Raw genomic sequence first — 10,143 nt, 5'->3', positions numbered from 1 at the left:
CTTGCTCCACTTTTTTCAGCAGTAACATGATCATAGAATTAAGGCAGATGTGTCTTCACACTCTTGGCCACTTCATGGGACAGAAAAGGTATCTGGGAGTTACACTCCACATGCACCCAAGGCAAGACTCCTGGGTATTTTCAGAGCAGTCTCCATTTCAGATATTCTGTCCCTTTATTAACCATGGTAGCAAATCATGTGTCCTCTCTTTTGGTCCCCAAAACAAATGTCTGGTGGGAGAAGGGTTTCCAATCTATTGAAGAATGCTTGTAAATTCTCACCCCTAGCTCCTACATGAGCCACCCCAAATAAGATCTCTGACCAATGATGGCTTTCTACTTCCTTTACAGATGGTTCTTGCTCAGCTTCAATTGTTTATTGGAAGTTACATTAAATGTTTTCTATTTAATTCTCTGAAAGAATGCCATTAAAATTGGAATTTGTGAATTAACATTAAACAGTAGCATCCTAGGTTGTAATCATTGATAAGATTTCTCGGCTCTATATGCACTTTGTGTGATCAGAATAAAAAGTTTTGGGGAGCCTGGCTGGCTTAGTTGGTAGTGCGTGCAACTCTTGATCTCGGGGTTTTGAGTTAGAGCTCTATGTTGGGCAAAGAGTTTACTTAAAACAAAACAAACTAAACTAAAGTATAAAATTTATCATCCTGGTGTTGGAGGGGCACTTGGGTGGCTCAGTCAGTTGAGCATCTGACTTCTGCTCCAGTTATGATCTTGCAGTTCTGTCAATCTGAGCCCCATATTGGGCTTGTTGCTGTTACCACAGAGCCTGCTTCAGATCCTCTCTCTCTGCCCCTTCCCGCTCCACTGAGCATGAGTGGACAGAGCTGAATGCCTTTTGTTTCTCATGATGGATTGTCCCTAAACCAATCTCACCTCCTTTCAGTTCCTGTCAAATAGTAAGTTTGGATTTGCTTTTTTAAGTTTTTTTGAATCTCGAATTTGGCCTCAAATTGAATTGTAGATGACTCATAGAGAAAGATATAGAAGTATATGGGTGTGGGGGTGACTAGTCTTGAGTAGCAAGAAGACCCCAAAGCCTTGTAGTGGGATCCAGAGTGGGTTAGGGGCACCCTAAGACAAAAAGGGAGGTTGTCTGTGGCTTAGTGGCCTTTATTTGAGGTAAGGGCTAGAATTTTACGTGCTCTGTTGAGACTATAGATACAGTTTTTACTCACAACACCATTTTCAGATCAATAATGTGTCTAGTCAACTCTCAATTTTCCATGATAATCAGAAACAAGGATCAATCAATTCCCAGAGAGTACAAAAGATTTGAACTTGAAATTTCTGGTAGTATCAGTCCCTTCTGCAATCCAGGGTGAATTGATTGTGTTTTCCTCCTGGGCACCTTCTGGTACATATATGACTGAGCAGAACAAAGAATGGAAGAGAAAGAAGGACAGGAAACAGGAAACACATACAATTTGTTGTATCTACTACTCTCTCTAGTTACACTTCTGTCTCTGAAAAAATGTTCACAGATGACTCATAAGAATGAGAGTAGAATTCCTTTTATGTAACTGATATGGAAGATGGAAAACATCTCCTTTCTCACTCTGGTATTAGTTTCAGACCATAGTGTCTATTTCTGGAAGGAGAGAGAGAGAGAGAGAGAGAGAGAGAGAGAGAGAGAGAGAGAGAGAGAGAGAGAGAAACAAGCAAACTAGATTTTGAAATGTTAACTTTATTGAAAATCAAGTTGGATGACCAGAAAGTTTCAACTGGGTAAGACTTAGCAAAAGGGGGTAAGACTTAGCAAAAGGGAGGTAGGAACAGAGTAGAAGGAGTGTTTTAGATGATATGGAGAGAGATGTCCACAGAAAGTGGGGGTTAGTTAGGTATATGAAGAAGTATGGTTGAGTCCAGATTGCTGCACTGCAGTGAATGGCTTGGAATAACATGGCAGCTGTCACTCATAGGTCAGCTAGGAAAGTCCTGAAAGGGGAAAATGTATTGATAACAGGGTTTGAGGGATAAACTGTTATTCAATATAGCACACTGAAACAGAAACTAGGAGACCTACTGACATTTCGGAGTTTAACTGGCTACAGATAGAATAATTTTCACCTGAAAACATCGGTGTGAAAAAGTGGAACCATTATTGGAGATTGTACAAGGTGATTTTATAACCAAACAATGTATGTTACTAAATTTACTAGGACTCTTTAGTTGCTTGTGGATAAAACAAAATGAATTGTGTCCAACTTCACAGTGGAGAAGTAGTCTCAAATAACAGTAACAAAAAAATGTAGTTCAGAAATGTACTTGACCCCTTCTTTGCCAAACTCCTATTCATCCCTCAAGACCCAACTCTATATGTCTCACTCCTTTTGTGAAGGCATATTCAATTCTTCTCTAATACCCAGTCTTCCTTCTGCAGCATTTTGTTCATACTCCTTCCACTGTGACATGTACTCCTCTAGAACACCCACTAGATTAGAAAGCCATTCTCCCTGCTAGACTGAGTTCTTCAGGATGATATCTTATTCAAGTCTGTATTCTCAGTGCTTGGTACAAACTTCACATATAAGACTACATAGCATAACTAGACATTGGCTAACAGATGATGAATGTATACACAGATGCTGGAAAGCTCTTGCTCTATGGTTAGTCTTTTTATACTTGAGTGGCTATGGAGAAATCACCAATGGCAAAAAGCCAGAAAGTTGTCATTGTGACTGCTGCAGACGCTTTTGGCCAGTTTCCACACAGTAATCTAGTTTGAAGAGAACACCCAGAAACCAACCTGTGTTCCAAAATGAATGCCTAGAACTTCTTGGGGGTGGGGTATCAATCTGGTTGAGGATTTCATTCCATTATTAGCCCCAGGACTCAAACCAACCCTGCTAATCTTGCAGTAAAATGACTGCTCATTTACAGAAAGCATTTGGTGACTGAAGATGTGGTCAGTCAGCAATGAATTGTTCAGATACCTGGTCTCTGTTTCCTAGGAGACTGCACGTCAAGTACCTGCTGAATCATGAGCTTTCATTGGGTAACGATGGTCTTCTCTGACAAGATGTGGGAGGTTGGGCTGGAGCACATACCTGGCACACACCTGACTGCCCAAGCTAAGATAGACAGAAGGAAAAGGGAAATGTGCAGCTTGACTCACTGAGAATATATTTTCGTAGGATTTGCTTCCAAGGGTGTGTTCTCAGACCAGAAAGAGCCAAACATTTTTACTTCATTCATTTTTTTTTTTTTAGAGAGAGAGCAAGTGGAGGAGGGAAATACAGGGAGAAAGAGAGAGATAATCCTTGGCAGGTTCCACACTTAGAGAAGAGCCCAACACAGGTCTCGATCCCACGATCCTGGGATGATGAGTTGAGCTGAAGTCGGGAGTCAGATATTCAACTGACTGAGCCACTCAGGTGCCCCCTACTTCATTCATTTTTAATAGATGCTCTCTCCCTCTCCCTTTATGTTATCATATGGAATCAACTCCCTTTTAAATCTTGCTGCATAGATATAATGACCTACTTATGAGTGAAAAGTCAATGCAATGTCACATCTTCTAAATCAGAGAGAACTTTATGCACTCTACCTTGAAAAGGAGGTTAAAGGTCAATGGGTGACAAATAGTAAATCATGGGTCAGTTTCAATGAAACGCAGGAACATTTTTTAACACGGTAGAGAAAATAAATTGGGAGATGGTCAAGGATAAAGCTTCATGGTTGAAGTTTAAATATAAACTCAGATTCTGTTTTCCAATTGTTTTTCATTCTCCCCTTAAATAGTCAAAATAATTTTCTATGATGTCTGGTATCACTAACACTCCAAGACCCTGTGAAGGGTAACGGCAAGAACCAACAAGGATTTGGGGAGTTCCACCAATGAAATAATGCTTAAGATTTCATTTGAAATTCCATATTTCTGCTTCATAAAATAGGCAAGAAGCATTTGGTAGGAGTTATTTTAAAGGCAGGAGTAACCAGTTGGTGAACTCAGCGAAGAAAAAAACCATTAATGACTCATCTAGAACTTTGTGCATTTAGGTTGGTTGTCGGTTTGGTTTCGGATGACTAGGTTGAAACTAAACTACCTGGGAATATAAAACTAGTTAAAAATTTGAAACCAAGGGCACTAGGTGGCTCAGTCCGTTGAGCATCTAACTTCGGCTCAGGTCATGATCTCATGGCTTGTAGGTTTGAACCCCACGTCCAGCTCTGTGCTGATAGCTTGAATGTTAGAGACTGCTTTGAATTCTATGTCTCTGTCTCTCTCTGCCCTTCTCCACCCCAAAAAATAAACATTTAAAAAGTTAATTTAAAAAAACTAGAAAACAATGGTTTCTTTAGAAAAAAAATTTCTTTATCCAGCTATTCCACTGAGGAGATATCTGGTTTCTATCTTGGGTCTTCCTTCTCCTCATAAACTAAAATTTCATACACTCTGTGAAGCTCCTGAGAAATCCAGTGATTACCATGCATCAAAGCATAATGTCCTCATTTTATATCTCTATTCTCTGCCTCTTCGCACATGAACTTGGCTTAAAATGAAACATGATGGTTAGTTAACTCCTGCAGGAGAAGGGGCCTGATGGCCACCAAATGTACTGCAAGTTTATATGTATTGTAACAGTAATTGAAAAGCCAAACTGTTGATCAAATTAAATAGTTGTTAATTCAATGCCAAACTAAATATATGTTATCTTCCCCACAAAACTGGTTAATTTAATGAAATTAACTTTTTTCAACAAACTGAGTAGACACTGTTGAGTATTATAAAGTATATTATGATATCATGTAAGGTGGTACTCTGAATAATTTACATCAGAAAGCATGTTTTCCAAAAATATATGATGCCATAGGGGAGTGCTCACAAGATATTAATGGAGAAAAGAAGAAAAGATAGCAAAAATCTACATACAATATGACCCTGAATCTGTAAAAATGTATGTGTGTATATATTTACATATCGAAATGCTAATAGTGGTGATGTGTAGCCATATTTGCAAATTACCATGTATTACTTGTGCAAATAGAAAAGAAGCAAGGAAAACATGTTCCTTTATTTTATGGAGCTATAAAGAACATAATGACGTGGAACTTTCTAAAGCTTGGCTTCTGTTAAAGGAGCCTAATGGTTAATTGCACAACAACATCCAATTAGGAAGATTTGCTTTACTAAAATATTAGAAATTCTGCCTATGTTTATCATAAATACTTTGCTTCAACACATCCAGGTATAAGAGGAGATTACTTGCACAGAAATACAAGGGTAAAATAGAAAAGAGTGTTAGACACCTCAGGACATTTTCTAATGTGGTCCTTCGCCAGCCTTCATTCAGAATATGAAATTTCAGAAAGGATTTATGAGTAAGAAACTGCTCATCTTATCAAGGAAGAAAAACATCTACATAAAAAATTCAACCTGTTAGCTTGGTTAGATCAAGTGCATGTCAATTCTATAAAACCACAAATGCAGTCTTATCCATAAAATAAATCACACCATGACGTTTAAAAGTTGAATTTTTTCTTGAGAGTAGTCTCGTTTTCCTATGAATGAGAAGTAGGAATTATTTCTTTTTAACACATCTTCCAGGAGCCATAACCTACATGACCTCATTTCTTTGGAAGATGGTTTCATCTTCCCCTGCCAGTGAGTCCCACGTATGAAAATGCGGCCTTCCCTGTGGTGAATAAAACCTCATTCGAATGGGTGCACACTCTCGCTCACATTTTGAAATATGTTTGCATAAGAATTTATTTATGGCTGAAAAGGTCCATGAGGGTTTTCCCCCCTCTTTTACTCTCTGTGGGATTTGTGATATGGTTCCTGCACTGACTCTATCACATAAGCTCATACTCAGGCCGATGCCTATGTGTCCTGTGCCTTTACTTCACCTTATGCCCAAGTGGTCACCCTGATTCTCTCTCCTTTTTTTAAAATATATTTTTAATGTTTTTTTTATTTTTGAGAGAGAGAGAGAGCAGAGTGTGAATGGGGAAGGGGCAGAGAAAGAGGGAGACACAGAATCTGAAGCAGGCTACAGGCTCTGAGCTGTCAGCAGAGCTGATGTGGGGCTCGAACCCACACACTGTGAGATCGTGACCTGAGCTGAAGCCGGACGCTCAACTAGGCCACCCAGGCTGTTCTTAAGACAAATGGGGCTAACAAGGTAAGAGACCCACAATTTACAGAAATATTTTTATATAGTTGGCTTACACTTGCAGAGTTAACATTTGCAAGGGATCATACATTAATTGTTCATTTTTCAGAGTGACAAAGTTGAATAGGACAGATTAAGAGGCTCGCGTATAGAAGCAAGCACTAAAACTACTGAATCAAGTGAGCCACACACTTAGTGCCCTCACATGCCTGGCTTTTCTATAATTGGTGCTTATTCCAAAAATTCCCAGAAATGCAGTAGTGACCTCATGAGGCTAGACAAGGAAACAGGGGTTGCTGGTTATAGAATGATCACAGAATTTATGGAATTCACTTTCTTCTGTAAGTGATATAGTACTTGGTTGAAATGAATTGGGAGACTTTATTTGCTATGGTGGTTATTTTCAAATTTAGGTATGTGTGACTACCTCAGGACACATTTCTCTCAGGTATAAAGAGCCCATGGCAAATGATTGCATTATAGACACAGGAAATAATTGAACTTTCCCCCCCTAAAAACTGCTGCCTAAGTAGAATTCTAAGTTGTTTCTTTCAAGTTTCTTGTTGACTTGCAAGACTTCTGCCAATTTAGGCAGAATGATACTAATCTTTGCAGAAGTCACGTGTTTGAATATCATGGTGAGCCTGACTTCTACCCCCACCTATGTACAGAGGAATGGTAAACCTTAAGGATAGATGGAGCTCGGGTCCATTTAATGAGCAATGCACAGGGCAGTCAGAACAGCAACTGGGCACATTGCTGGAAATCAAAAACATGGCCATCCCACCCAGCTTTTCTACTAGCTCTGGATTTCCCTGGCTAAGGTGCTTCTGAGCGTACCAGTGGAGGTCTGAGCCAGCCTTGGGAGTGTTTGTTCAGAGCACCTGCCTGCAATCTTTCAGTTTCCATTTCTTGGCAAGTGGAGGCAGAAAGGTATCTAATGAAAGGGCTCCTCTCCCGCTCGGCCTCACCTTCTGCCCCCCTGCCCCCCCATTCTGTCCTGACTTCAGCTGCAGAGAGGATGGAACTGGAAGCCAAAGAAGAAGGAAACTTGCATCAGTGCATCGAAAGCTCAGCCACCTGTCTAAACGGAATGTTTCCGCCAGGCTGAGGTGGAGAGACAATGCCTCCAGCTGCTGAGGTGGGAAACCCATCATAGTTCAAGGGAAGGGCTCCCTGGTGTTGGGGGTGGGGATAGGCTGTGCATCAACTCTGAGACTGCCCCTGGAGAGGAGGTGTGGAGGTGTTGGCTTGAAGTCCTGCCTCCCGGGTGCAGACCCTGCTGGCAGAATAAACAAGGAGGGGGTTGTTTGTGTGGACAAATAGAACCCGGCCATGGATCCCTGGGTGGGAGGAGCCCTATTCCCTTTCATCCTGGGTGGGATGGTTGACTTGAAAACTAGGGGACTGTTCGAGAGGGAGAAGATTCCCATACTTTTTGGAAGGGTAAACACCTTTCAGGTTCTTTCCCAAGGGTCAACCACCTGTGTGCCTTCCCATCTACTCGTCCTTTCCAACAGCATTCACTGGGTGCTTGGTGCGCAGTGCTAGATGCTGGGGGTGGGGAGGGGGAGGACCACACAGCTTGGCCTCTGCCCACACAAAGCTCTTACTCAACTTCCAAAGCTTCATAAACTGTACCCGCTCCACCTGGTTCTCTTTTCCTGAAATGTGATTCCCAAACTCAGGTGAGCAGAGATGATGAGCACTGCTGTCTCCTGGCACTGAGGAGTCAGGTGCTGACTGTTACCAAGTAATAGGAATCTAGGATGGGAGAAAACAGGAACTAAGCTGGTCAAAGCCCTTGTTTTCACATGGGGAAACTGAAACCAAGGCATGAAGGAAGTTCAAGGCAAGTGAGATCAGACCCTGAAACTCCCTGACTCCAGACCCAGTACTCCCTGCCCGGTGCCTGGTGCACTCCATTTGTGGGAACCTTCTCTCCACTGGCCTGATGTGGCTGAAAGTTTTATCCAAATATGAACACAGGGGAAGTACTCATTTAGACAACTTCTTACTGTAGCTACTATTTGTTAAGTAGTTTTGGAAGACAGCCTTCCCCCTTAAATAGTTCAACAGCTAGTGAATCTACTAAATCAGTAGTAGCCAAATCTCCCTTATGAGGATGCCAAATGCCACGCATGCCTTCAATATGAAGATTTGCCTTGAAATAGGCTTTTCCTCCTGAGACCAAAAAATAAATATGCCTTGAGGGTTTTTTTTTTTCCTCCAAAGCATTGTTTCTTTAAAAAGCACGTCCTAGGATTACATGGCAAATTCTAATGATGATTTTCCTAAATTATTAGATACGATTGAAAACTAACATAGAACTCTTCTTCCCTCTTTCAAAGCAGAAACACTCTCATTTTTAAAAATAGTGTTACAAAATCTTGTACTTTGTATTTCTCTGTAATCTCTGTATTTCTTACGTTGTCACAGGAAGGAAACAACAACATTTGAGATGGAATTTGAAGTCTTTTGATATAATTTTACTCAGTTGATCCTGAGGAAATTAGGAGATTGGCAAAAGAGGCATTACAACTTCAATTTTAGGAATGCAGGGTATGTGTTTTTCAAAAGAAGAAATATATTTAAAATTATAAGGGACTCCATATCATTCAGCAAAGTGGTGGCAATGACTACATTAAAATGTGGAACTTTTGTTGCTTAGTTTGGAGACCTTGCTGCTAGGCCACATTAAATATACTGCCATCATCTTGCCATTGGTCTCCTTTAAAGATACTGCTGTGTAAAGCTTTTTGTTACAATAGTATGATATCACTGTAAGAATAGACAGGTTAAAGGAGCAGAACAGAAACCTAGAGAGTCTAGCATATATAAAAGTTCAGGATGTGATAAGAGAAGGTTTTAAAATAATAGAAAAATAAAAATAGAAGCTAATGAGATAATTCACTAAATATGAGGGAAAAATCAAAATTAAAGACCTATGTAATATCACACATTCACTCACATGCATTTCAGATGAATTGTAATTTCCTAAAAAAAGATAAGCATTGTAATAAAATAGAATAAAAATACAAACAAAGGGAATCGAGGAATAGATAATTTCAAGACAAGAAAGTGTTGTGTAAGCATGATGGCAAACAGATAGCCACCATGTGAATGAGTGCTGTATTGATTATGTAAAATATCAGATTGCAAAACACACACACACCGCAATACACATAGACAAGACTAATATTTTTACTATATAAAATATTTTATGAATAAAATTTTCTTAAAGAAAAGAAATTTAGTGTGCTGTAGATGGGGATGCAAACTTGTGCAGCCACTGTGGAAAACAGGTTGGAATTTCCTCCAAAAGTTAAAAATAGAACTACCCTATGATACAGTAATGCCACTACTGGTTATTTACCCAAAAAAATATGAAACACTAATTTGAAAAGATATATGCACCCCTATGTTTATTGCAGCATCAGTTACAACAGCCAAGATAGGGAAGTGTCCAAAGTGTCCGCTGATAGCTGAGTGGATAAAGATGTGGTGTGTATGTGTGTGTATATGTGGGTTTGTGTATATATATATATATATATATATACATATAATGTGCGTATATACATATATAGTGTGTGTATATGTGATATATATATATGTAATGTAATATTGCTCAGCCATAAAAAAGAATGAAATCTTGCCATTTGCAACAACATAGATAGATCTAGAGTATAAGGCCAAGTGAAATTAGTCATTCAGAAAAAGACAAATACCATATGATTTCACTTATATGTGAAAATTAAGAAACAAAACAATGAGACAAAGGTGAAAAAAAAGAGACAAACAGAAACAGACTCTTAACTACAGAGAACAGACTGATAGTTACCAGAGGGGAGGTGAGTAGTGGGATGAGGGAAATAAGTGATTAATAATTCACTTATTAATAATGAACACTGGGTGATGTATAGAATTGTTGAATCACTATATTGTACACCTGAAACTAATATAACACTGTGTTAACAATACTGGATTTAAAATGAAAATAGATA

Source organism: Suricata suricatta, chromosome 12 (assembly GCF_006229205.1).
Source record: "Suricata suricatta isolate VVHF042 chromosome 12, meerkat_22Aug2017_6uvM2_HiC, whole genome shotgun sequence".
NCBI lineage: Eukaryota > Metazoa > Chordata > Mammalia > Carnivora > Herpestidae > Suricata > Suricata suricatta.
Note: the sequence above shows the minus strand (reverse complement) of the source record.